The sequence below is a fragment of the Falco biarmicus genome, chromosome 11 (assembly GCF_023638135.1).
Source record: "Falco biarmicus isolate bFalBia1 chromosome 11, bFalBia1.pri, whole genome shotgun sequence".
NCBI lineage: Eukaryota > Metazoa > Chordata > Aves > Falconiformes > Falconidae > Falco > Falco biarmicus.
In genome coordinates, this window is record NC_079298.1 from 9,707,457 (window position 1) to 9,734,424 (window position 26,968).

General features: G+C 40.4%; 1 protein-coding gene across 2 annotated transcripts in view; it reads right to left on the reverse strand.

Annotated features, from left to right (window-relative positions):
• ZFYVE9 (zinc finger FYVE-type containing 9) overlaps positions 1–21,089 on the reverse strand; it is a 61,612-nt gene extending 40,523 nt beyond the window's left edge. The window contains exons 1-2 of one of the 2 annotated variants that reach the window (XM_056355805.1): positions 20,945–21,089; positions 3,743–3,847 (exon numbers count right to left, since the gene is read on the reverse strand). The gene's annotated coding sequence lies outside the window, so the exon portion shown is untranslated. Of the gene's footprint in view, positions 1–3,742; positions 3,848–19,654; positions 19,878–20,944 lie in introns of those variants that run through there. The other variant, XM_056355804.1, reaches the window with a different exon arrangement.
• Positions 21,090–26,968: the final 5,879 nt, after the last annotated feature.

A 26,968-nucleotide genomic window follows, 5' to 3' on the forward strand; every position in this document is an offset into this window, starting at 1 on the left:
TGATGCAAAGAGTATTTGTCAGTGAAGCACTGCAAGACTGAAAAGTAGCATACAAAATTTTTGTGTTCAGGAGTTAAACTGTGACGCTGTCTGAAGCCGCCGGACTCAGATTTCCATGCACCACCACAGTGAAAAAGGGCACCCAGTCAAGGCATTCACTAGGACATGGACACAAATTCCGCAATACAGGTGGCCCCAAAGAAACAGGCTACAAGCACTGATATTTTTGTTTGCTTTGCTTATTTTAGAGAAGATAATTATTACTGACAAGCAAGTTGATGGGGAAGAAATACTATGCTGATTATATAGTTGCTGAAAACATGTTTTTAAGTAACTCTTTGGATGACTGCATTTTAATTCTGTGTAACTTAAAAATGTTTAGAAAAATTCAGACCTGACCATTCATAAAAATTCAAAACCCGACTGAAAGTCTGATAAAATTACTTCAGAACTAACTCAAAGTTATGGACATTGGAGTAAGTAGAAGTCACATTTGCCTGTAACATTTCCTAAATGTAGCCCTGTATTAGCTAGCTTTTCATTGTCATACAAATCAGGAACAAGAAATGCCTAACCAAAGAAAGCAGTGTTAGAAATTCATAATAAATACAACCATTTTTATTGACTTTAGTCAGGGTTTGGCTTTTAAATTTTGTATTAAGTGTGCTTTTATAACAGTGGAAAAAGACAAATATTCAGACTTAGGAGACCACAAATTTAATAATAACAAAGTCATATAAAGAAGACTTAGAATTTTGTTCCCACTCCCTTACAATCCCTATGTCGTTAATACTTCATATCGTCTCTGTGCAAATATTACTTTATTAACATCAGTATTATCTAATATTGAATATCTAATATTTGTAAGTTTAAATTTGGCCTAATATGACAGGGATTTTTTTTCTATATTTTTAAAAATTCTAAGTAGTGAGAACTATGTGTATACAAATACACGTAACCATATGAATTCTGAAGCTCAAGTACTGGCACACAAATGTGCAATGGGCCAAAATCCAGACTGATGGATGCTCATAGTCCAAACTGAAAAGAGAAAATACCTTTTATATCATTATTGTTATTTCACTTACTGATGTACCAGGATATATGGAGAATTTTTTATTTTTAAACTCACAATTGCTAAGCTGACAGCCATTCTAAATGAGATCTCATTGTCTATGCAAGTAGGTATTTCTCAGAAAAGGTCAGCTGCAAATCTTCAGGCCCAGTATCTAAAATAATCATTATTTTCATTATTTTTATAATATAAAAGAACACAACAACCCTCCCAAACTTCTCCAGAAGTTTCTGTCCAAGGGCAAAACACTCTGCCAAACCCACAGAAGTCCTTATTGCCTTCTTCCTGACAGAAAAGAAGGATGAGAACTCATGTTCCTAACAGATACCCACAATGCTTCTTGACCAATACATTGTCAGCAACTCGTATTTTTGCCATTTGAAGAACTAATACCTCAAGTCTGCACAGACAGCAACTCAAGATCAAAACAGAAACACAAAATGCTCTAACTTACAGCATGCTATAATAATAAGGTATGTTTTCCCCATGGTTTAAAATTTAATTTTGTTCTGAATATTCCTATGAAATATCCAACATAAATAAAAATAAACATATTCCTTTACAGGTCTTTGGGAACTTTGATTGTAACTCACAGGTACCACTATAAAAGCTTTAGAATTATTCTAGTCCCAAACTTCCTTCTAGTATAAAGGTTGAAATTACATTTTTAAAGGATCCTTGATAGTCGTGAAACTCTTTAGTATTGCTCAACTATTCTAAGCCATGGCATGCAGAGAAGCTGACGAGCAAACACACAACTTATCTGGAAAAATGAGAATAAAAATAAGAGCAAATCAGGAAGAAATTTCAATGGCAATTCCAGTTGTATGCTGCCAAAAAGAAGACAATTTCTAAAGCAGTATATATATTAGGATGAACAATCTAAAGAAGATATTGTGGCAGTGCAAGGAAAAGGAGATGTGAATCACCAGTGAGTGAAAAGCATAAGATTTTTTTTCAGAAATGCAGTCCTCCATGCAAAGATTTGGCAGAAAAGACTAATTTTAGGGGGGACAAAATAATTAAATAGCAAAATTATTATTTGTTTTAATTCTGTATCCAAACCCAAAAAGAATACAATGGCTACCATCCACTGGTACAGGAAGTCCAGAACCCAAGATCACTTGTTACCTATTGCAGAGTCATCTTCTGTGTTTCATGGCAAAAAGCCAATAAAAATATGCTGCCTGTCAATCAGATTATCTTCAAGCTCCTGTTGGATCTCAAATCACACGTAATTCAGAAACTCTGTGGTTTACTTATCAATTTCTTCTACAACAACATGGACTTACCAACATCTTCATCTCTAAAACATAAGAACTTACTTTTTACCAAGCTTACGTGCTCTTTTCTCCCCTAACATCTAAACATAAAGGTGCATGTACCAGAATGTCTGTGTCATACGTATCCAGAATTACTATCCTAGTCATCGTAGTATTTAGACATAAGACAAACTTTAACTGATTAGTGAGGATGGAAGGAGACAGAAGTAGAGGACAGAAAATCCTTCCTTAAAATTAGATGATAGTCTGAACCTTGGATACTGCCTCTCAAGACAGCTCAGATATCCCACGTGCCAGCTTCCTCTTGGGAAATGAACTGTACAAAGAGATAGGCCTTGCATTATACCTGCAAAGCAGCAAGCCTCTTACTTGTTTTGGTCTCTACAATAAGGAATTATGTAACCCATGATCTTCTGCACTGCACATCCTAAATTAACCTCAAGATTTTTTCACCACTGGAACCGACAGTCTTAAGTCTTTCAAATATCCGTGACTCAAACGGTAGATGACCAGCACACAATCACATTAAAAAGCTATAATAAAAAATGTACCAAAGGAAATAATACCAGCATACAACTAGCCTCATAGGAAATGCCTAAAAAATCAGAGAGTATGTAAAGAACCAGAATATAAGATTCCAGGACTTTATATCGTGCTGTCCCATGTAGACTACACTTTCAATATGAACCTGAACATATGCATTTCAGTAAACTCTTACTAAACAAAATACTCAAGTAGTTTATTATAGTCCTCACCAAAAATATATATGAAAGCCTCCTAAGATGAAAGTCACAAGGGGCACAATCAAACTGAAACGAAACATTGCTCATTCATCCTGATAATCAGATGTCCAGAATATGTCATTTTCCCATAGCATGACAAAATTTAATTACATATCAACTGGACAAATTAATTTATTAGATCTAGCGCTTTTGAGGACTTGCTTCAACTCTGAGAAACAATGGTCAAGTCCACATACACTGTTCCAGCTCCCTTTGATGATCTTTGTATTATTTGCCCCTGGGCGGAAGAAGTCAAGCAACTTTGCTGTAATGAACAGCTTGTTCAGAGTTCAGCCATAGCTGTGTTTTTAACTGCTGAGCTCTGCCTACAGCACAGACTGAGGAAGAAAGACTTTGCGTGCTTCTACACTCCCCCAAACAAAATAAGACACATCTTTGCTCTAAAACAAGGCAATTACTCTCAATAAAAACCAAAACAACAAAATGCTAAAAATCCTCCATCATCTTCTATATATATCTCTATACACTTCTATATAGAGGTATATGAATATAAATATATATCCATAAGCATCCATAAAATACATGCATTACAAGTACATACCCCTGAATCATTATATTCTAAAACAGAACTTGTCTCTTACCTTTTCCTTTTATACATATGTTAAGAAACGAATGACCCTGTGCCTACTCATGATGACTGCAGCACAACCAGCCAGTTCTGCTGAATCAGTGTGTTCTACTTGATCCTAGAAAGAAAAAATAAACATGTATTTTATGATTGGTAATTCTGCCACAAACCATGTTTTTTCAACGTATGACTGCAGCTAGCACAGGCACATTTGGCAAATGCTGCAAGCCTTCAAATTATTTGGGTAACACTTAGAGCTTTAAATTCAGGGGTCTATGCACTATGCCACTATTGCACTCCAATATTTTCATGAAAAAAGCTGCTAATAAACCCCACACTGCTACCTACCTACTATTATTCTTCATCTAACTGTAAACCCACAAAGTGATGCAGCAAGTCCAAATGTCCTTGTATTCCTGATGACCTTGACTGTATGCTTAATCTATAAAACGAGCCTCTGAAGTTAATTATATTACACTACAATTAAAGAGCTAGTAGCTTTGATACTCAACAAAAATTCATGGCCCTCTGAATTCTGTAAACTGTATTCATCAGCTTCCCACTGATCTTGTTACCACTATACAACTGGTTTTGTCTTCAAATTATTCCCCCTATAGTCTTAGGCTCCCTTCACTTCCTAAAGGCATCTTCTCTCTCTCTCTTCAGAAGAAACTGTCTTGTTCTCCCAACAACAGCATTTCTACAGGTCAGGCGCTCATTTTCACAGGCTGCATCTTAACAGTCAACATAGCTTAGAAATCCACCAGAGTCATGAGCAAAAGAAAGAGACTAGTTTATGACAAACAGTGCAACAAGAACAGGGAGTGAGAAAAGTTAAATTCATGTTTTAAGGTTTGCTGGTGCCAGTATTTGACCTGTTAGATAGTTGAAATATTTATTGGTGCTCTGATGTAGCAGCAGCATATGTTAGGAAAAAAAAATATCTTAAAACTCCAGCAAAATTATGAGCCAAAAAAACCCCCGCAACAACAACAACAAAAAAACATAAAACAAAAAATCAAAACACCAAACAGTTCTCCATGCATGAAAGCAATATGCAGTGTTATACTAAAATTTTCCCAGGGTTGTTTATTATTCTTTTCAGAAATAAGCTACAGTAATAATTCCAGGAAACTAATGAACTGGACAGTAGCACTCTTAGTAGTACTATTTCCAAAGTCAGAATAAAACCCCACAGCTTTGTATGCCAACAGAACTGTTCCTGTATTCAAGTAAGATACTTCTACCTCTATAAGCTAAGGTTTGGATATTTGGGAAATAGAAATTACTACATTACAAAGTTTTTCAGAGAGGCTTCATTTGCATGCAGAAATGGAGGTGAGGGAAACTTAATTCCACTGAAGGCATCAGAATGATAAGCTTTTTCAAAGGATGTGAAGTACACGTGGCAGTGGGGCAAGGTTATCTACACCACCACCATGTCCCCTCCTGGCCTGCAAGTGGAGGAAAATGATTCAGTTTTCATGACCCCTTTGAAAAGACAGATAAATCAATGACAATTCTGTTTGTGATTTATGATAAGGCCTGACAACTGCATCATGAACATCAAACACATTTCACATAAACCAGTCAGTCATACATTAACCACAAAGTTCAGTCTTTACTGATCAGAAATGGATCAGACCTAGCAACCTACAGCTGAAACGTGCTGTGCTGTTACCAGTGCTCTAAGCCAACAAACCTTCTAGGTAAGTGTTCAGGGCAACAGTACAGCTTTATTATTCATTGTTTTTATTCTGATCCACCTTCCTTGTTCCATTCCTCCCAGGTAATAACTTTTTTGTCTGTTACCATTCAACACAGAAGAACACAGATCCAATCAATTGCTACCAGTTTCTAAAGAAGGCTTTGAAGAGATATTACCTGGAGGTCCTAGAGCTTTCTGTTTACAGTTCAACATTTACTCTCGCAAAGACCAATGTAAAAATCAAAGCATGCTTAAAGATATGGAAGTAATATAATTAAACAAAAAGCAATTTTAGAAAGTAAATTATAAGGTTTGGGTTTCCTGAAAAAATTATCAGGTTCACAACAGAGTCAAATTCTTTTTCCAATAAGAAGCTAATGTAAGAGAACCATATTAAAATAAAAATCAGGTACAAAAAGAAAGCTACAAAGGAGACCCAAAAATATTCACAATGAGCTATAACATGGTGATTATTAGGTTTTCCACAAATCATACACACTGCTAAAAAAAGGTTCTGTCACACTTGAAAAAACACATACACTACCACCTAAAAATTATGTGCCTACTGAGACCTAAGATCACTACAAATGAAGGCAGCCCAGTGACTCTGATGTTCCAGCTTGCCTGCTTTGAGCATTTCACAGTTTCTTATCTCTTCTGCTGATGGTTGGCTGAACTCTTCCGTCTCCTGCCCTACAGTGGTATCACTCAGGTGCTGCTTTGGTTATACCCTACGTGTATGGTTTCCCTCAGGAGCTCCAAGAGGGCGACTGCCAATTACTGCAAACGTAAAACAGAAGTTGAAGAGAAATTTGACACGCAGAGACGTGCCCAGAATAAAGAGAGGATGAAGAAGAGAAGAAAAGAGCTCTAAAAATATAAAATTAGAAATATCTTCCACTAAAAAGAATGTAAAAATGTTTACAACATCAAATGGAAGTAATCTGAACTAGCACAAACTGGAATAGCCTATAATAAAAGGAAAGAGACTGAAAAAGAAGCAATTTTGATACTATGTTAAAAAAATGTGGAAAAAGCTCAAAGCATAAAGAGATGTTAAAAAATGCTTCCATCTACTGGCAAGGATCCAGCTCTTAACTACACTACAGATACTCTATAATGTGCTACCAGCGAGATGTCTTTGAGTAGGCAGGAATACATTTGCAGCCATTTTAAGGCACTTTATTATTGCTAGATTAGTTGAACTAGGCATTATCTTCAATGCAAACCCAGATTTCACTGCTGGTATCTTAACTTCCTATCTTGTCTACACTCTGGAACTATCAGATGGGAGATTCAGAGAGACTACAGACAGGGGATGTATTCAGGTCCCAACTTGGCAAGAATAAAAACTACAACAAAAAATACTACAGCAGGGCGTTACAGTAACAGGAAGCAGTATAATTAAACAAGAAGGGAAACAGGTAGAAAGTTTCAGGACACACATCAGTTATACAATATGAATTATCTTATCTGATCAGCTAAATATTCACAAGGGAGAAGAGTGGGGTTTCTTCACTCAAGTAATTAAATGCTTGGAATAATGGTAATTTACCAGGCACCCAACAATTCTGTCACTTCGTAATGGCTCCTCCTTGGCGAATCAAATTAAGCGGCAACTTTCAGTCAAGTTTCACACTAACAGGTGTTTGTATTATTTTTTAAGAATTAATGTAAGTAAAAAGACTAAATCCTGCACTGGCACAATCCTTCCACAAAGGCAGTCCTCCAGACCTGTCTCAGGACACACTTTAACAGCAGCACCTGCAATCTACATGGACAGAGTATGTCCATACTGACTGAACGAAAGCAGGCTTCACTCTCCATTCCTGAGCACTCCATTGACTCTCAAACAGCTATTCATTCTGTCCAAAGACAAAGTATGCGGCTCTTTCTACCTAGTGTGTGCTAAATAAAAGGAAGGGCAGGCATTATAAAATTTTGTGACACAGCAGTAGCAATGTCTGTGTCACACGCTTGAAAATGCCTGCAACAGCAAGGACTTCGGATTAGGCCCCAAATTAAACCTGTTAACATGAATTGCTCTATTAATAAATTAAACTAGCAGCCATGCAATGCAACCAGAAAAAAAAAAAAGTATTTTAAAATTCTAATCTATTAGAGACTCAAATAATAACAGATTTTTCAAAAATACCTTGTCTAGGAAACAGTTCAGGATTAGAAAATCCCATTAAAACTCACCATAAATCCATTTAGTATACAAAATACTAAAAACAGCAGCAAGAGATTAAATGTAACAAATATAAACAAGGTACAGCCGCTGCTAATCCTTTTCCTACACCAAAAGGTCAAGATGACCAAGTAACCTTCAGTTTTATTTCCCATAATTTGCTGATGTTCCTACCACTCATCAATGTAAATTAACCAAAGAGTAGACTGGGGCATGGCAGGCTATTTCTGTGTAATACAACACTTTGTACCAGCTCACTACCCATGAATGCTGACAAAAGATGAACTATTTCAGTGTTGCATTGGTTTGTCTTTTTTTCCAATCAACTGAACAGAGATGGACAGTATCTAAAGCAGAAGACAGTCTCCTGAATTATTCTGCTCATATTTGCATCTTTCCCCTTGACTTTTCCCCATGCCATTTTAAAGCTATTATTTTCACTTTTGTCTCCAGCCAAGTTTCCATAAGGAGACATTCACACATGCCAGAGCAGTAGTAAAGCAGTGAAAAGAGCAGCAACTTCAAAGAAGCATCATAGAAAGTATCACAGTCAAAAGTAACAGGGAGACAAGAAAAATTATAGCAGTGTTATCAACCTTTGTCCTCCAGTAAATAAGAGTGAGCAGCCAAACTGAAAAGGATACCTGCTTTGTAACAGTTTACAGTAGAAAATAAATTCCATTGCCTACCCTTTTTACTATTTCAAGGAGAAAGAAATTGATTTATTTCTTGACTCAAAACCCAGCCTTGCCAAAAAGCCGGTACTTCCCTCGGCACACTGCAGAGGCAGGACCCTCAGCACCTGGAGACGGGAACTATGCGTCCTTCTTACATAACTATTTTCGACTGCCTTGAAAAGTATCCATCCCCAGCTCTATGGAAGAACAAATAGATAGGTTTACACTGCAGTGCTGCCTTCCATGCAAGTTTTTCCAGAGGAACGCAGTTGGAAAAAAAGAGAAAATCCTTTCCTGAGCTTACTCAAACGCTCATAGAGCTCACTTCAAAATTTAGTGTTTTATAAATCTAATGTTTTGTAATACTTGCTTGATACAATTTCCAAGTTCAAAATATTGTAAACCACATTAAAAAAAATGCAGTGTATTAAATATAAATTTAATATGAAATCATGTTTCTGCATCTGTGCATGGATTCCATGTAATGTCACCAATGTAACAATGTGGTTTTTTAAAAAAATGATACCTTTAACATACCAAACTGAAACTGTTATATAACTTTGTTCAAATACAAACTGAAGTAAAACATATAGAATAAATGGGCTTATGAGATTACTTTTTATGTTTCTCTATTTAAGAAACAAGGGTTTGACTATTAGAAGTTAACATTTAACAGATTTGAAGAATAAAATTGTTTGAAGTCACACACTATGTATCTCAGAGTGGATTAACCCTGTATTCTAATACTTCAGTAGAAGTTTTTCTTCTTTCTAATGTAGGGTAGAAACAAGAATGAATCCCAGATATACTGATCATTGTTTCAGATGTTTTTTTAGATTTGGGAAATAAGGGAAAAACTAAGGTCCTCTAGAATCACTAAATAATGCCTACAACTGCCAAGGAACTGTGCTTTTTATAAAACCCACGAGGGGCCAACACTTGCAGGTACTGTGAGCAAAATCCGTACCTGACCATAAAGCCAGAATTGACACACAACCAGAATGGGACAGATGAAAAGGACAACAGGCAAAGAGGGAAACTGCTTTGCTACCATTTACTAGCCCATCAATTCTGTGTTGTACCCACTGGGGAAAGAAGCTGCTAGAAGTGATACAATTTATACACTCAGCTGCTCTTTAGAGAAAGGACAATCTGACAATCGGTACAGAAAAAAAGTCTGAAAGTCTACAGTCACTCTCTACTGAAGAGCAGTCAATCAGCTCCCAAAGCTGCCTTTATCAACACACATGGATACACCCTTCTTCCAACACTGCTGTGGTCATTTTTACTCATTTGATAGCTATGTAACATTACTGTGTTCTAAAATCTTCCACATACATATTTTAAACAAATACAATTATAGACAGCAAACAGTTACTATTTCTCAAATCCTGTTAGGTAGAGCTGGATTACTGTGCATCCCTGAAAATAAATTCAGAGATCAATGATTTTTTTTTTCTTTCATATTCCCTTCAACCTGAAATTACCTCAAAGGAACTTCTAATTTCTATTTTGTGTTGACCTTTCTATTCATATCATGCCAAGATCAAACATATATATACACGTGCGCACATGATACTAACACATTATAAAACATTGCTGTCTTGTCAAATGTAGCAAAGTTCACTCCCACATTTGTGATCATGATCTAATAACTACATTGCTGATGCTCACAGTGCATTACATCTCAAGTCATCTGTAACTAGTAACTCACTCAATACAACTCAATACATCCATAGCAACAGTGTGTACTGAAACTGCTATTTTTGAGTATCATTCTCATTTATGCTGAGGTCCATTAACATGCTTTTAACAGTGCTGAAGGGACTAAGCATAACCAACAGAAATGGTGAGTAACTTGCATTCAGATTCGCTGTAAAGCTTTTTGTATTTCATTGCTCCAGTGGTGCAATATACCAATCATGACTTTTACTTAAAATTTATGTAAGACTCAGAGAAGTTTTAATTATAAAACTAAGTGCCCACAGTTCTGTATCATTGTTGGCAGTCCCAGGAAATAAAGGCTTAACAGATTAAAAAAAAAACATCTAAAATTGAAATAATTCATTATTATTGAGTCAAAATATAGTTTTCAGAACTCTTACAAAGCTCTAGGAACACCAAATCCTCGTAAGCTCAGATGCATTTCTCAGATAGTCCAAAACTCAGAAATCTCTGCCACTTCTTTTGTCCACTGATATGGCAGTTGATTCTGCTCAGCCATGAATCCCTACTTCTGCTTTACAGCTCCTTCTAAGACTGTAGTATACGCACATTCCTTCGTCAATCACTTCTTCCTGCATCCTTTTTTTTTCTCCCTACCCATGTTTCCTTCCTTCTCTGACCAATAAAATAAAAGAATGAAAAAAAAAAAAAAAGAGAGAGAGAAACCCGACACATTTCAACATCACTATTCAGATCTACTGGTATAAACCAGTTGTAAATAACCCTATTAACCACATGATATCATTCCTCACTTCTAGGAATGGTGGGAACAAACCCAATAGCAATGGTGATGCATCCATTTCACAAACATAAATGAAAGTCTTTAGACAAAACAGCTATGGGGCAGGAGGAGTAGTGGCCAAAATAACAGTCAAATCATAAGGCAACATTGTAACTGTAAAGCTGCCTTCTATCCTCATTGTTATTTACTGTCAGCATGGCTCCTTCACAAATTCATTTAAACCCTTCGCCTTTTAGCTTGTGAAATAAAATTTTTGACATGTACCCACACTGGGTACTCAACATCCAGGATCAGCACAGCTACCTTCTTTCCTCAGGCATCTAAGTATTTCACACCTCTAGTTAAGAGAAGTTTTATTAACTACAGAGGAGCTACTATTATACATTTCCTCAAAGTAGAAGGTACAACTGCATCTACAAGCCGTCTGTACAGAAATTAAGGTTAATGGCAATAATAAGAAAAAAATATTTAAAAAAGATAAAATATAACCACAAAGGGCATTATAGGAAAAGAATGAGGCAACAAAACCACTACATATACATGTATCTATTGCCCAGGAATCTCAAGAAGTTATTTCTAATTCTCATCATAATAAAACCCATGTTCATTCTACAGGAATATAGAAAAAAATAAAAATCTATGTACAAATTCCATCGATAGGTTAAAATGCATTTTACAGGTGACTTGTTAACTAAAACTAAGGTATATACAATACAGAAGCTATTAGGCCAGTATACTAATACAATTACTTGAAAGCACAAAAGTATGTAAGTAGACCAATGCTTAAAGTAATGACCTTTTAAAGCTGTATTTATAAAAGAAACAAGAACTGTGAAATACATGAAGTATCCTGGAGTTTTATTCAGCCTTCATCATTTGTACAAAAACACAGTATGAAATTCCCACAGCCAATTGCAATTTGATGTTTCAGTTAAGAGGCTGTTTCTATATATATTCTATTCAAAGCAATCTGTTAATAATATAACCTAAGAAGTGGGCTTTGCACATACTTTCAGCTTCACCAAATAAGAGCTCATTAAAATACTCATTTTGAATTAACCAATATAGCACTCACAATGTAACTTTGTAACATCATGACAACCAATATGCTCTGCTAATCCATAAAACAGAAGCAGTAGCCGTGTTCTGAAGTATAAACCCCCAAAAGGGTGTAAATCAGATACCTGTGCCTCCCCCTCTGAAACACCCCTCAGAAGCAAGCAATAGCATGTGTTTCTACAGGATTGTAGAAGGACACGCAATTTCAAAAAGGCTGCCAGATAAATGAAAAAAAATAAAAAATAGGCAAAAAGGGAACATTCCTCTTATGCAATCCCAATTCATACTAAATGTTCATTTATCTGTATTACAGTGCAGATGGGAAATAAAAAAAAGTTATATTGACATGATTGGTTTGCTGAATATATTTTAATCATTTAACTTTTGCGTCTCCTCTACCCTACCAAGAAAACTCTGTATTCACAGTCTCAGTAACACAAATAAGAAGAGGACTTGTGTACTGGTAAATGTTCAGTTACTATCACTATTCAAGTGTTGTATCTTAAATCTAATTTCCTACAGAAATGAAGATTATGGGATCACATTGTTCACTTACTATTCTTTATGCTCATCTTTAAAAAAAAAAAAAAAATAGTTCCTGAAAATTAGTATCTGCACAGTAAAACCAAATCCAAATGACTGTCTTCTGAGGGAAAAGCAAGCTGCTATATGTATTTTTGGCAGCAATCTGCTGGGCAATCAATACCCACACAGCTCTGGAAAAAAGAGAGAATTATGGTGTTATGTGAGAAAGCTGGGGTTACTGCAGAGGGGGAAGGAAGGGAAGAGGCACTAAGGAGCAAAAAGTATTTAAGTCTACACCAAAAAAAAGTTTCTTTCATTCCACTGATGGTAGAACAATATGCTTACCAATAAGGTATCTCAAAGGACTTTGGTACATGTAACATCAGATTCTGTTCACACTACAAAACGCATTCAAACACATCCTCTAATTCAAAACAAAACATAGTTATCTTCATCTTCAGATCTTGTAAGTCTTTCCCCACTACTTACAAAATCTTTCACAAATTCTAAGGAAGTATGGGTGGAAAATAAATCCAAGCCATCAGAAATTAATCTGGATTTAGATTCCCACTGTTTGAACTAGAATGATGGGAGCTCCTTTATCACTGGACCAGCGCACTGCACTGACTCAATCCAAGAATCACTCTGCTCTTTTAAACATCAGCTTAACCAAGCCCAGTTCTCAGTCCTCGGTCTTGCATGACATCAGGCAACATGCTCCTTGGATCTGTGATGTCCTAAAAAGACAGGTAAGCATTATCCCTATTCAACAGTTAGTAGAAGTGACACACACGGAGATCCAAGATACATGCTCTTCTCTTTCATAGCATGCTTATTTAAGAAATCACCAGCACCAGACAGCCACCCCTTTTCCACAATACATTACTGAGTCCCACTTGCCTTTCCTTCTCTACAACACCTGCAGAAAAAGCAAATGCTACTTTTCAGTCACTGCACTGCCCTAGCTAGTGCAGAAACAAAACTAATTTGATTTTGTTTGAATTGATATGCAAAGCTGAGAGCTGCAGAACTTGAAGACAGAATACAAATTTAATTCTGCCTGGCGTCTTCAGCAGATGACTGGGGCAGGGATTACCCATGTCACCCCCACACAGATCACCAAAGTCTACCTCAGAGATACTGGGTGTGCAGCACACCCAAGATCAGAATGAGGGCTGAGCACAACACAGACCAGAGGGATCTAGATCACCAGAAACTGGGCCCCATATTTTACTGCTTATGACACCATTCTTAAAACTTTCTCCTAAAATCCAACAATTAAAAAAAATGGGGGAGGAATCAAAGCTGCTGAAGAAGAAAAGGAAAAGATGACAGAACAGTTTCATTGTCTGTATTAAAAGAAATATAAGATAAATACAGTAAATAATAACTAAGAAACAAAAAAATCACAGATCTGAAAACACCTGTAATTTTTGTCCTATAGTATCTCCCAAACTTCCAATAATCTGACTGGCCAACAGATCAAGCAATAAACTTTATGCATATTCACATGATTTGCCAATTCTTCTTGAATATATAACAACTATATACACGATAAATTCAGTTTCAAATGGCTTGGCCTTTATGTTAGTGATCCTAAATCAACTTTCTAGATCACACTTGGAGTACTAACAGGTAAGTCAACATGTACACTGAGTTCAAAGCAGAATTTTGACACTACAAAACTGGATCTGGAAATAGAAGAGCTCCTGTAATAGTCAGTGACATTCACAGATAAAGAAGCTATTATGCGATTTAGAAAGCTCTTTGATCTGCTTCGTACACTGAACATTACCAACTCCTTTTAAGTTCATCATACTACTTTTTTTAAAAAAGTACCCATTCATGTTTCTCCATTGATCATCTTCTATGAATTTTTTAATGCATTTCACCCATATTACTTCCCCAAGCAAAATACTAAACTTAGACTGAAATATAAATGTTGTAGTCAGAGCATGTGTATAAAGAGTTTTATTTATTATTATTTATAGAAAAGGGCTTCAGTATATCATATAAGTAAACAAAAACTTTCCTATTATAGTAATTTTTAAAATTGCAAGAATCCAGAAGTAAGGCTGGTAAGTGTTACTAGGACAGCTACGGCACTTCCATAATTGATAGAGCACACATGAATTTCTGACATAAGTATGGCCTAATTTCAAATTATCACCTGATAGGAAATGACCTCTGTGTTCTTTGTGTGCTGGGAAGAGGGAAGGACAGGTTCCTCCCAGCTACCACTTCACTAAGGGGAAAAAAATAATAAAAAAAAAAAGGGCACTGAAGTAAAGACATATACTAACTATTTTGCCTTTTTATGCAGGCCCACAACTGCTCTTTGGCCAAACTGAAGTACAAGTCAGTAAGGGTCACAATGAAACATTACCAGTAAGTATAGTCATAATTTGGTAGATAACATTTCTTTTCTAACTCTTAACTGGACTCAACACAAGCAAAGGTTCAAAATATTCACATTACTGCATTATTTTATATACAAAGCCATACCCTAAACAGCATCAGCATCTAAAGTATCAGTTGATGCCTCAAGCCTCCACTAGAAGGCTTTCCACCTTTATTACAATGTTGGAACCAAACCAGTAACAGAAATCCAACAGAACAATTTTAAGAAAACTTATTAACTGTTAATACCATTTCCAGTTGTAAAGTCCTACTCAATGTCATTATGCAATTAATCTCTTTTTAAAAATTCATCAATCTCCCTATTGTTATTAAAAGGAGGGGGGAGAAGTATAGAAAACAGAAGCAAAATATACACTAGTAGCATTGCAATACAACTCCTGACAGAAAAACCTAGACAATCCTAGCAGAGCATACTAGAATGCTCCTGGACCTTCAGTGAAGACTCTTGCCTTAAAGAACTGATACTACGGTGACCCCACCAACTCATAAGGTAGAGTTGAAGCTTCAGTTGCCATTAATATATCAGAGATCTAAGTAACATTAACAAATATAACAAACAAGACAAAGATATTCTATATACAACATAGAGACTGAAGGAAGAAGGTACAGCCATTAGCGTTATCTGCAAATAATTCAGTATGAAGGTTTGCTAAATTGCTAAATTGCTAAACAAAAAACAAACAACAACGCAAGCTGAAATCCAAGATTGAAGCCCATGTTTTCATTTGCCCAACATACAGTGGACACTGGGGAAAAAGTATGTGAAACATTTAATATATGGACACCAAACCCTCAAAACATAACATATGGTCAGACTGCCACATACTGACATTTCCAAATCATCAAGTTTTACATGGAAGCAAAACAACATTAAAGTTTCTTTAAGCTCTCTCCTCACTGGCCTTCATAACTAAGACAACCATTGCCTTAGTTTATACATGGACTGAAGACATCACTCAGGTTATTCGGAGCTCCACACTTTACAAAACACTGAAAATCCACAGATTGTGACTCCACACCTGTTTTTCACATACTTTCATCATCTTTCTTCTTTCTCCTCCCTGCCCCCCCCTTCTTTTTTTGTCAACTGTCTGGACTTGCTTCTTTAAGTCAACTCCTACTCAAGCAGATCAGGATGGAAGAATACAAAGGGAACAATTTACCTAGTGTTGTTACCCATATGTTCCTGGCCATGCACTGTTTGTCTTTAACCTATGTTTTTAAATTAGTTAGATTTCTTTAGTAATAACCTTTAAAATAGTTTAAGTGATCCTTTACGGATCTCTTCTACCATTCACCTTCACCCTATACGATGCTGATGTACTAGTTGGAGGGCTGTTATTTCTGAAAAACAGGTATCAGTGTTACACATTTCTACTTATCGCTTCTAGCAGTACAACAGTCATATAACTACCGTTGTAATACTCCAGTAATAAACGATACTGGAAAGATTCAGTGAAAGAGTACATATAAATTCACCTTTAAAGTATTTTCCCTATTTCACCTGCCTGCTACGGCAATCTGAATAGTAGCATTCCTAAATATTCCTAACTCTACGTGTATACAGTGCAAAAGGGAGAAGTCATTATAAAGCACATTCAGGAAACAAATATCTGACAAAGACCAAAGTACTGAGTGCAGTATTCCATTAATCCCAATTAAAAGGTCCTGGGACCTGCAACATCTTGTCATTTTCTCTAGAAAATAACATTTAAAGGAATGACATAGTTTAATACCCTAGGTATGACACTCACATTCATTCCTTCCCATAAACACTAGCTGAGGATTACACTCATTAAAATTTAACAGGGCACCTTAAAATCCTCAAATGTTCAATGTTTAAAAAGAACCTTAACAGCTAGATTAAAAAAAAATAATGATGTTACACTTTAGTTGCAATTAAGTGAAACCCAGTCAACCAAACAATAAGTAGGAAAGTACTTTGTCTGTAAAAATAGAATAATTTACATCTATAAAATAAATAATGGTTTTTATTTATATATTAATTCTATATATTATTTACATGTAATATCTATAGTATGTATTATATTACTTGCATCATGCTGATTTTTCAGTGTGCTATTCTTTTGATAACTGTATATAGTGTTTTGCTCTAGTCACTAGCCAAATTTGTACAAATATGTATCCAAAGTTCTAATTTAAGTAGAAACTACTGTGTCAATGAAGGATCCTTGATGTATCTTTTAAAACTTCCTATCCATTTACATTAATTGATGTAATTTTCCCAGTGTTGCAAGATGTAGCCAACACAGAAGTAAAAGCTGTTTCTATCACCTAAACCTCAGTACTTTCTCTTACTTTCAGCCACTTACTCTTGATGATCTATTTCTCATCAATACAAAAAGCTTTGTAAATTTTTAAGTGTCACTGTACAGACATGTTTTTTAATGCTTCACATAAACAGCAGGGAAAACCGAGCATTTTAGTTTGCATTTCTGTTCATTTCAAAGTTCAAGTCTCATAAAGAATCACAAATAGAGCTCTAGAAGAGGCCACCTTTCAATTTCTTTAGAAACTTTAATCCCAATCACAAAAAAAATAAAAAAGACTAGCCTTCATATAAAACTTTCAAAGTAGTCTACGAATATACTGCTGTCTTCTAACAATGTTCTGGAAAAGATCTCCAATTAATCAGCACACAGACTAACCGTGCACTGGAACTATTATCCCTCACCTGATTTTCTGTCAAGGAACTCACTTTTATTTGGAAGATTCTCAGCTTAGTGCATCAAAAGATTTTCCCGACCAACAAAACATGAATACACCACTTCTTCCCAAAATCTCTTTCTTTTTGGCCAGCTTTTATTCAAAAGCAAAACTCCACTCTAATCCTTTTGCAAAATAATTGCCAGGTAATTTTTTTTTAGACAGCCTGTAAACCTGAAAACTAGCAAGCTATTTTCTGCTAAAGTTGGCACAGCTAGTGGACAGGCAACAACAGACATTAAAAGCTTATCATTCTTTGGCCACAAGTTTTAATACTGCATCTTTGTTCAGTCTCTACCTTTGTTCCCTGAGACAATCACAGTCAGACTTTATGCCAAACTAAAAAAAAAACTGTATTTCAACTCAGTCTTAGCCCCGGGCCTCAGATCCTGAAATGTGCGTTTGAAAGTATTTAATCCCCAGCCTAATAACTGACTCAAAGCTAACACACAAAAATAACACCCAGTATCAGGGCTCAGCACTGCAGTTTTGGGGTGGTTTTCTTCCTTTTTCACACACTAAAAAAGGCACCATTAAGCAATAAGAATAGATCACAATGTGCTAACTTGTTACGTGTTTATCAGGGCTTGAGATAGAGGGAGGCTTGTTTCAGGTTTTAGGCCCCTTTTCAGCTTCCATTTCTGATTCCCCAAACCTCTGAAGAGATTTTTAATTTTGCCTCTCTTGGGTCAAGGAGACTGCTCTTCTTATTCTGTATCACATGCCATAACTTTATAAAAAGAAGCTCACTACTGGGTTCAGGAACTAACAAAGGATTTTGATGTCGTTTCTACTACTGAAGGTGTATGTAAAATCTGGATTTGTTCCATGTAATCAAAAACTATTTGCTAATAGAAGTTAATTACGATGTTTTACAATGCTGCCGAGTCAGTAAAATGCTGTCCAAAGAAAATAAAAGCTTTTATTCAAGTAGAGTTCTTTTTTTGTTGTTTTTGTTGTTATTATTATTATATTTGTTTATAAAGGGTTCCTTCCAGTTTTGGATTAAGCCTGGACCAAAACACTGAGGGCAGTGTTACTCAGAAATTCTAACCTGATACAACCATACTTAATAAAAAGATTGCTGGAATTCAGTCAACTTCTAATATTTGAACTGAAAGAAAACAGGCATAAAAATTAAACTCCCTGAAAAACCTCTGTCACAAAATAATCAGCAATATCTAGTCTATAAATAAACAAAATAGTTAACACGAAAACATAAAGTCTTTCAATTCCCATCTGCTACTTGTTTCTCAGTCTGGTTAACGAGATAAAAACAGTTCTCCAGCCACCCTCCATCATATGTACCTACTTAACCATAACGTTCATGAGCAAGTAACTAACCCACCTCTGCAGAAAGTCTGACATGCCAAGAGTGCCAGTTATTCTTAGCGCGAGACATGACCACTGTTTCACGTAATTAGAGATGTTATAAAACGCATCCCGCCCGCTCGTCCCCTCCCCCTCCCCCACTACCACCATTGCAGGAGTGACTTGTTACACATCGCGATGAGCAAGTCGCATTCCCTGCCCGGGGAGAGCGCGGAGACCAGGCCATGGAAAGGGCACGAGATGCCGGCAGGGATCCTCCCCTGGCCGGGCCGGCAGCCGAGCCTGCCCGCTGGCTGCCCTGCGCACGGCGCGGCCCGGGAACTGCCCCGCCTGGCCCGGCACCGGCGGCACACGGGGGGGCCGGGGGGAGCCCCGATGGCGGAGGGCAGCAGGAGCTCCCTCCCCTCCTCCAGGACCGCCGGCTGGGGAGAAAGGTGCCCCGGCCGCGCCGGGTGAGGGGGTCACCCAGTCCCGGGCACCCGGCGAGCGGCACCCGGGAACGGAGGGGAATGGCGTGGAGGGGGCTCGGAGGACCAGCGTCGCCGCCGGTGAGGGCTGAGGGGGGATCGCCGCCATCCCCCTCGGCGCCGAGACGCCTCTCCCCTTGGCGGCGTGCAGGGGGACAAGGGCGGCGGGGTGAGGGGGCACCCGGGCCCTGGGCTGGGGCTGTGTCGGCGATACGGCGGCTCCGCTGAGGCGCCGGAGCCCTCCGCGCCCGCCCGCCCGCGGGGCCTCGCTCCGGGCGGCGGGGGGCCTGGGGAGCGGGATACCCCGGCCTCCCGGGCCCGGGGGCGGAGGGCTGGGCGCCGCTCACTCACCTCGGGAGGCAGCAGGAGCCGCCGGGTCTGCATGGCGAGGGGGATCCCCCGGGGCCGCGCTCCGCCGCCGCCGTCCGCTCCCGGGCGGGCCCCGCAGACCCCGCGAGCGCTGGAGAGGCCGGCGCCCGCCCTCGCCGCCTGCCAGCCGGGCTCGCTCGCTGGCTCCGCGGCCAAGGCCGCCGCAGCTACCGGCTGCCAGCGCCCCCTGGCCGCCCCCAGCGGCAGCGCACGGCACTGCGGCACCGCCGGGGAGGCAGTGCGGAGCCTGCCGCACTCCCGCCCCGCGGCGCGGGGGGCCGGGCGGGCCGCGCCGCCACCTCCGGCCCGGCCGCCTACCGCCGGGCGTCACGGGCGGGGAGCGGGAGGAGTCACCGGGCGCAGGGGGCCGCACCGCGCCGCGGAGGGAGCCCGGCTCGCTCACCCCCCGCGGGGTCCCGCCGAGCCCGCCAGCCCCGCAGCCGGGGCCTCCCGCCCGCGCACGCACACACACCCCCGGGCGCGGAGGGCGGCACCGGCGGGGCGCGGCAGACCAGCCGCAGGCAGAGGGGCTGCGTGAGGCGCGGCCCGCGGGCTCCCCGCGCCCCGCACGGCTGCGCCCTCGGCCGGGAGGCGCTCCCCGCCGCCCGCTGCGGCTGCACCTACGCGCTGTAGGCAGAAGGATTCGCGGCGGGGAGCTGCTCCTGGTTTATTTCGCCATTTCGTACCGAGTGCCTTCAGAATGGGAGAGGGGCACGGGGAACGCCCGTGGGACACCCACAGCCGCCCGGCCGCGGCTGCCCTGAGGGGTGCGAGGGTGCGCAGGCACGGAGCCACCTGCTCAAAGACACGCTAGCTCTTCAGCAAAGCAGGATTCCTGGGCGGGCGGGGGGGGGGGGGGGGGCGACATGGCAAAAAAACGGGGGGGGGGGGGGATGATAAAAAAAATCCAAACCACGCTTGTTCCTCACAGAAACAGCCTCAGAACTGCGATGGAAAAGTAACACGTTACGCCGAACCGTAACCACGCGCCCGCCGCCTCACCGGTTCGCTGTCTGAGGGGCGGCCGCGGCACCCATGCCGGGAGCGGGACGGCAATCCCGGCTGGCTGCCGGCACCCGGGCACGCCGCGAGCGTCGCTGTCCCGCCAGTGACTTGCTCTTCGGTGGGGAGGGGGCGGCCAGCGCCGGGTACGGCGCAGCCCCTTGCCGCCGCCTCACGCCTCGCCCCGCCGGCGGCCTCACCCTTCCCGCGCTCCGCCTCGCCTCAGGAGCCCGCGCCTCGGGAGCGCGCGAGCGCCTCAGCACGACCCACCTTGGCTGCCCCCGGGGACACGCTCGCCCCCGCCGGGGGAAGGGGCAAGGGCCGCCGGCTCCAGCCGGTGCTCCGGCCTCGCCCCGCCGCCGCGGAGCGCCATGCCGCCCCGGTGAGGGGGAAAGGCTGGTGAGGCGCCGCGCTCGCAGCGGCGCTGCTGTTCCCGCCCCTCGGGCCTTTGCACCCGCAGCTGTGGCCCTGCAGCGGGTCAGGCTTCCCCGCTAGTGTGGCGGCGAACACGGCGTGCCGAGCCCCGGCGGTGAGTCCAGGCCTTCTCCCGCCCAGCGTCAGCCCTTCCCAGGTGAAATGAAAGGGAAGCACTTCATGCTTATTCATCGATTCTGGTAGAACTGTGTGCTTGTCAAGTGGAAAATACAAGATACTCCCAATCATGAGTCATCAATCCATGGGCAAAGAGCTGAGGAGATAAAAAACGCTAATCCATCATAGCCGGTAGTAGCATGGTAATGGATATGGAATTTATTTTCTCCCATGAAGCATTCCCAGTTAAGCCTGACTTTCTGTTTCTTTAGCAATTAGTGGTGTCGTGCTGGTCAAGCACAGAGGGGGAGTTCAGGTTGGTCCAAGACACAACTACTGTCCTCAAAACAATTCTTGTGAAACACCTCAGACTGCTAAACACACAACGTGCCTGACAAACAAAAAAGGAAATAAATTAAAGGGTGAGCAAGATAACACTTCATACCCTATGGCCAAATGCCTTGCAGAGGCATATCGCTACCATAATTTTGTTCTACTTTAATCCCTCTGCACACAGCCATTCATTGGAATGTTTTCTTACCAAACACTGGAGAGTTTTTGCCTGAAGGATATCATAATTGGCTGTTCTGCAAGAAGGGCATCTCATGAAAGCATGCAAAAACCGAGTTAGCAGCAATGGGAAACATCCCTATGAGTTCGAGTGATGGGACATGGTCTCATGCCCCATCCCTTCTCAGTACCTGCATGTATCTGGGGTGCCGCATGACTTGTTCCCTAAGTATCTAAGAATATCCCTAAGAAGATGTATCTAGAGAAGCAGGAACTCAGCAAAACTCAGGTTGCTGCGCCAGGCAGTTGTGGTGCCAGACACCTGTGCTTAAGGCAGGGAGATTGCCCACCCCCTGTTCTCAGTGTGCTCCCTCTGCTAGTGTCCAAACAGGAAATGTACGGATGGTCAGAAACTATATAGAAACCAATCAATAATTTTGATTCCAAGCCCCAGCAAGGCTGTAAGACACAGACTATGGCTTTCCACTTGCCATATTCAGTGCAAGCGTCAGGAGTTACAAATTCTCCAAAAAATATCATCAGCTCTTCCATGTACATCAGCCTCACGTCAGTGAGCCTCTACAGGATCATGGTAAGAAATTGTGCCTCATAGTACACCACATGATAGCACGGGCATTTGGTATTGAGATTGCCACCTCTTTTCCCAAGTTTTTCACCATCTTTCCCCAGGTCTTTATGAGAAGCTACCAAGGAAGAGGCATGAAGGAGAGCACGTAGGAGTTACAGGCAATTGATACAGGGTTCAAAATGATGCAAGAGTAATCTATGACCAACAGAGTTAAGGACAAATAAGAGGATTTTTTAGCTACTTCAGGAAACCTGCAGAAACTTGGGGAAGAGGAAGCTTAGTAATGGCTTCAGTCTGTTTCTAGGTGGAAATAGCAGAACAGTTAACAACAATGTAGGAAAGGCAGAAAAGCTTGGTAACTATTTCTGGTCTTTATTTGGGGAAGAGCCAGATGAAATACAAAAATCATATGATGATGATGATGATGAAATACATTGCATTACAACAGGCACTGAGGAGGATGTTAAACAGAAGCTAGTAAAGTTTGGCATCAGCAGGTCTAGGTAACTTGCATCCAAAAGTTTTAAAAGCATTGGCACAGAGTATCTTTAGACCATTAATGTTGATTTTCAATAAATCTTGGAACACTGTTAAAGTTCCAGTGGACTGGATGAAATGTTGTACCAATATTTTGAAAGGGTAAACAAGGTGACCAGGGTAATTACGACCTGCCAGCCTCACAAGAATTCTGGGTAATATAATGGGACATTATCTACTTTACTTGATTAAAAAAGAATTAAAGGATAGAAACACAATAAATGCAAATCAATGTGGAAAATAAATCTTGCCAAAATAATTTGATTTTTTAATAGCAGTACAAGTTTAGTTGATCAAGGTAAGTAGGTCTGCAAAATATTTGTTTTGGTAACTTGCAGCATTTTAATTAAGAAGCCAGAATGATACAGACTCATCACAGCACATATTAAACTGTTCAAACTCTAGCTAACTGACAGTTACAAAACGGGGAAATGAGAAGTCATCATCAAGGAATGTGTTTCTGGGTCCTGTAGCAATTAGTTCTACATGATATTGTATTGATATTAATGGCTCTAAGGGAAGCATAAAATCATCACAAAGTCTGCAAGTGATGTAAGCAATAGGGAGCCATAAATAACAAGTCATGATGTAAAGTATCCCAGACAGCTCAGTAAAAAGTAATATGCATTTCTGTACAGCCAAATGTAAAAACATGCACCGAAGAATTAAGACAGGGATTATAGGATGAGAGAATTTGTGCTCTAAGAAGTTAATGCTCAAAAACCTCGAGAGTCATCACATATAATGAGAAGAAAATGAGCAGGTGGTGTGGTGCTGTGGCCAACAAGCTGATGAAGTCCTTGGTTTTATAAAGAGGAGTATATAGAAAGATTTCCTTATTTATTTTTCTGGTACTAGTCCAACTGCTCCTGGTATCCAAATTCCCTAATTCCTAACAGAAGCTGAAAAAGACGATGGTTCAGAGAAGACCCATAAGAATGATTTAAACTGAAAGTGAAAATGTTCAACCTATTTCAGTGTCAAAAAAGAAGGTGCAGGAGTGACTCTATCACAGGTTTTAAGTACTTCTAAAATTCAGTGACTGTATGCTGAAGGCAGATGCATTCAGCTTCCTGATGAAGTCTTCTACCAGTGATGGTAATTAATCACTGAGACACTTTTGGGAGGAACAAGTTAGATTTCCCAGCACTGGAAGTGCCAAAAATGAGGTGCTTCTAAAACCTCTATTTTAACACAAGCAGGAGTTCAGTGCTGTAAGTCTGTTACCCATGAAATACAACTATGTGACCACAGCTGTGGATTCTGGTTACTAGTCTATGCAGAAGTTGATTTCCTTGGGCAGTAAGAAGTAACAACTTGTCATCCATTTCAACATCATCTGACACAGATCATGTGTTCTTGAGCACATGACGGGAGCAGCCGTGTGGAATGTTTGTGTTGGTTGAAGGGATGGGTGGACTCCTTCACAGAAGGCAAATCTTTTGAAGCATATTGCATACAAAGATAACTTTCCTCACTCAAGAGTTTGAGACATGCATTGCTGGAAGCTGGGAGGTTACTTCTGGCAAGTGTAACTATGTGATTATCCTGCTACTAAACTCTTCCTCTGGCCTCTCCTTCTGGCCACTGTCACAGTTGGGATACTGACCTTTCTCATGCCAAGCAGTCCCTCAGGTCCACCTCAAAGCTGACTCACCCCTGATCTCTGAACAGTGGAGTGGGAGTTTTAGCAGGAGCAGAGAACAGGTCTTGATAATAAATGGGCATAGGCGCAGGAGGGCAAGAACCAGGGGAAAGAAGAACAGGAACACTTAACATGAGATCAAAGGCTGGTAGGGGATTGTACGTGAGGCTCTGGACTCCCCAGAATCTGGCCTTGATAGAAACATTCAGGAGCCTCCCGGTCTGATCTGGTATCATTAAACAATTAAGAAACCTTGCAGCAAAATGTTAATTACTTTCCCAGTGTAGTTCCTCATACAAACACTCAGTCTTCTACTGATATGCAAGATCTCGAGTGGAAAAGACCTGTGCTGTGAACCTAAGCATCCAAACCTCTTGGGTGACTGAACTGAAGCTTTCATTCACAGTTCCATGGAATAAAATGTTGGGGCTTTTCCATATAGTTGCTAGTATAGTGCTTGCATACCACACTGACAGAAACAATACTCTAAATATTCATTACTACCACCACTGCTAGTGGAATGCTTAGTGACCATTTAACCAGTTTCTGTTGTAAAAAACCAACCGGCTGATTATGCCCTTAGAAGGACACCAAGAGACCAGCAATGAGGATTAAGACATCGTGATTTTGCCCTCTAGTGGCTGAGCGACTAGTCCAGTTCCTGGGGTGTCGTGTCTTAATACATCTTTATCACCTCATCAGCCTCGAATCTTTGATTTTTCTAAATTTTGTGCAGGCCTCATCCATTATACTCAAGTGCTACCTCCACCAGAACAATCTGAATCAATAAAAACGCTTGGCTAAACATCCTCAGAATCCTATGTTAAGGTTAACTCAGTATTAGTGAGTCATACAATAAAGCCACTAATACATGGGCACTTAATTAATCTATGATGCATTTTCCACCAGATATGACTTAATCTCTAGAAAAGAAAAAGACCTGCTAGATCACCTGTTGCATGGGACAATTCAGAGTAATTCCGTGCTGAATACCTGTTCTTATTTTGTCCAGTTTAAATTTTAAACATGCTATGTACTATTAGGACTAAAAAAAAAGATGGTATTTTAATCCTTTCCAACAGTAAATTCACACAGACTATGCATTTAAAAGGGGGCATAACTTCTTTACTGTCTATGCTGGCTAAATCTTGAAACATCCATCAATTTCTCCCCATATTCCAGACACTGGCCTAGAGGGTCTAAAAGATCTGTGTCTGTATCTGTTCTAAATTTCTGTGTGAGCTTGAACAAGGGCTTTGGACTTTAATTACATCTTGATTTTTTCTTTTTCTCTCCCTCTGGCACCCATTTTAGCTTATTAGCTCAAGATTCATAAGGAAACAACACTTACGCAATTAAATTGTTTGTCTTTCTCTTCCCCTCCCTCCTTCCCACATCTTTAGGATCTCTTGGCCAATTTCTGCCACAGCTGAAAAAGTGTAAGTCTCAAAGGAAATTAAGTTCTTACAAGTTTTGTGGCAACCCATGGCCAGACACAGAGGAGGCAAGCCAAAGCAAATCCAGCTCAGCTGGTACATATTCAGTGTGGCAGCAGCCAGTTTGCTAATCAGCACTTAGGCAGTCGCTATACCTGCATCACCGTGTTACTCCCAGCAGACGCTGTTTTGGCCCTCGAGCATTGCAGAGGAATCTGAGGTCATTGTGGTAGGAGGGTCAACACGGCTGTGGCGAGGCTAGGGTTATGGCAAGGAAGAGATCAGAGGGTGAAGACACAAAGCCATGTGCAAACAAGGGCTATTTTTCCAATACTTGTGGGACAACTTTTCAAGGGTTGTTATTGGGACTTGGTATTTGAGACTGAGATGTAATACTTGGATAATTTGAAAGCCTCTGCTAAGTAGGGAGTCAAATTACAGGATTTAGTAGTCCCTGTTAACAAGAGAACAATAAACATTTGGATGGTTTCGTTCTCATTATTTTGCTATTCATCTGTATTTGGAAGCCCTGGAAATGCTTAAGTACCTTTCTGACTATGTTCCTGGCCTGGCCAGAAGCTTGAAATGCCTTTAGTGAATAGCCACAGGGTGTGAGTATTTGTGAAGGTGTTCCAGATGAGCATGTCTGTGCTCAGTAACAAAAAACCTCCCAGGATCTGGAACCGGGAGAAACAGGTTCTTGTTCAACTCTTTAGCTGACTTGCCGAGTGACATTTTAACCCATCTGATCCTCTCTTCTTGTAGGTACAGTAGAAGTAGTTATATTTACAGCATGAGTAAGTTGCATGAGACCTTATGAAGGTCTGTCAAACCACTTTGAAAGTCTCCTATGAAAAATGTTATTAGGATGATTACATGAAAAACTATCATTTGGAAGATATGAAATCATCACCTAAATATGTGCTTTCTGGTTCACTGAAACAAAAGACCTTTGAGATTCAAAAATGAATAGGAATGAAAAATCAGCTCCATCTACAGAACTTCATCTTCCCAAAATGCTGAGAAATAATGCATTTTCCATCTGA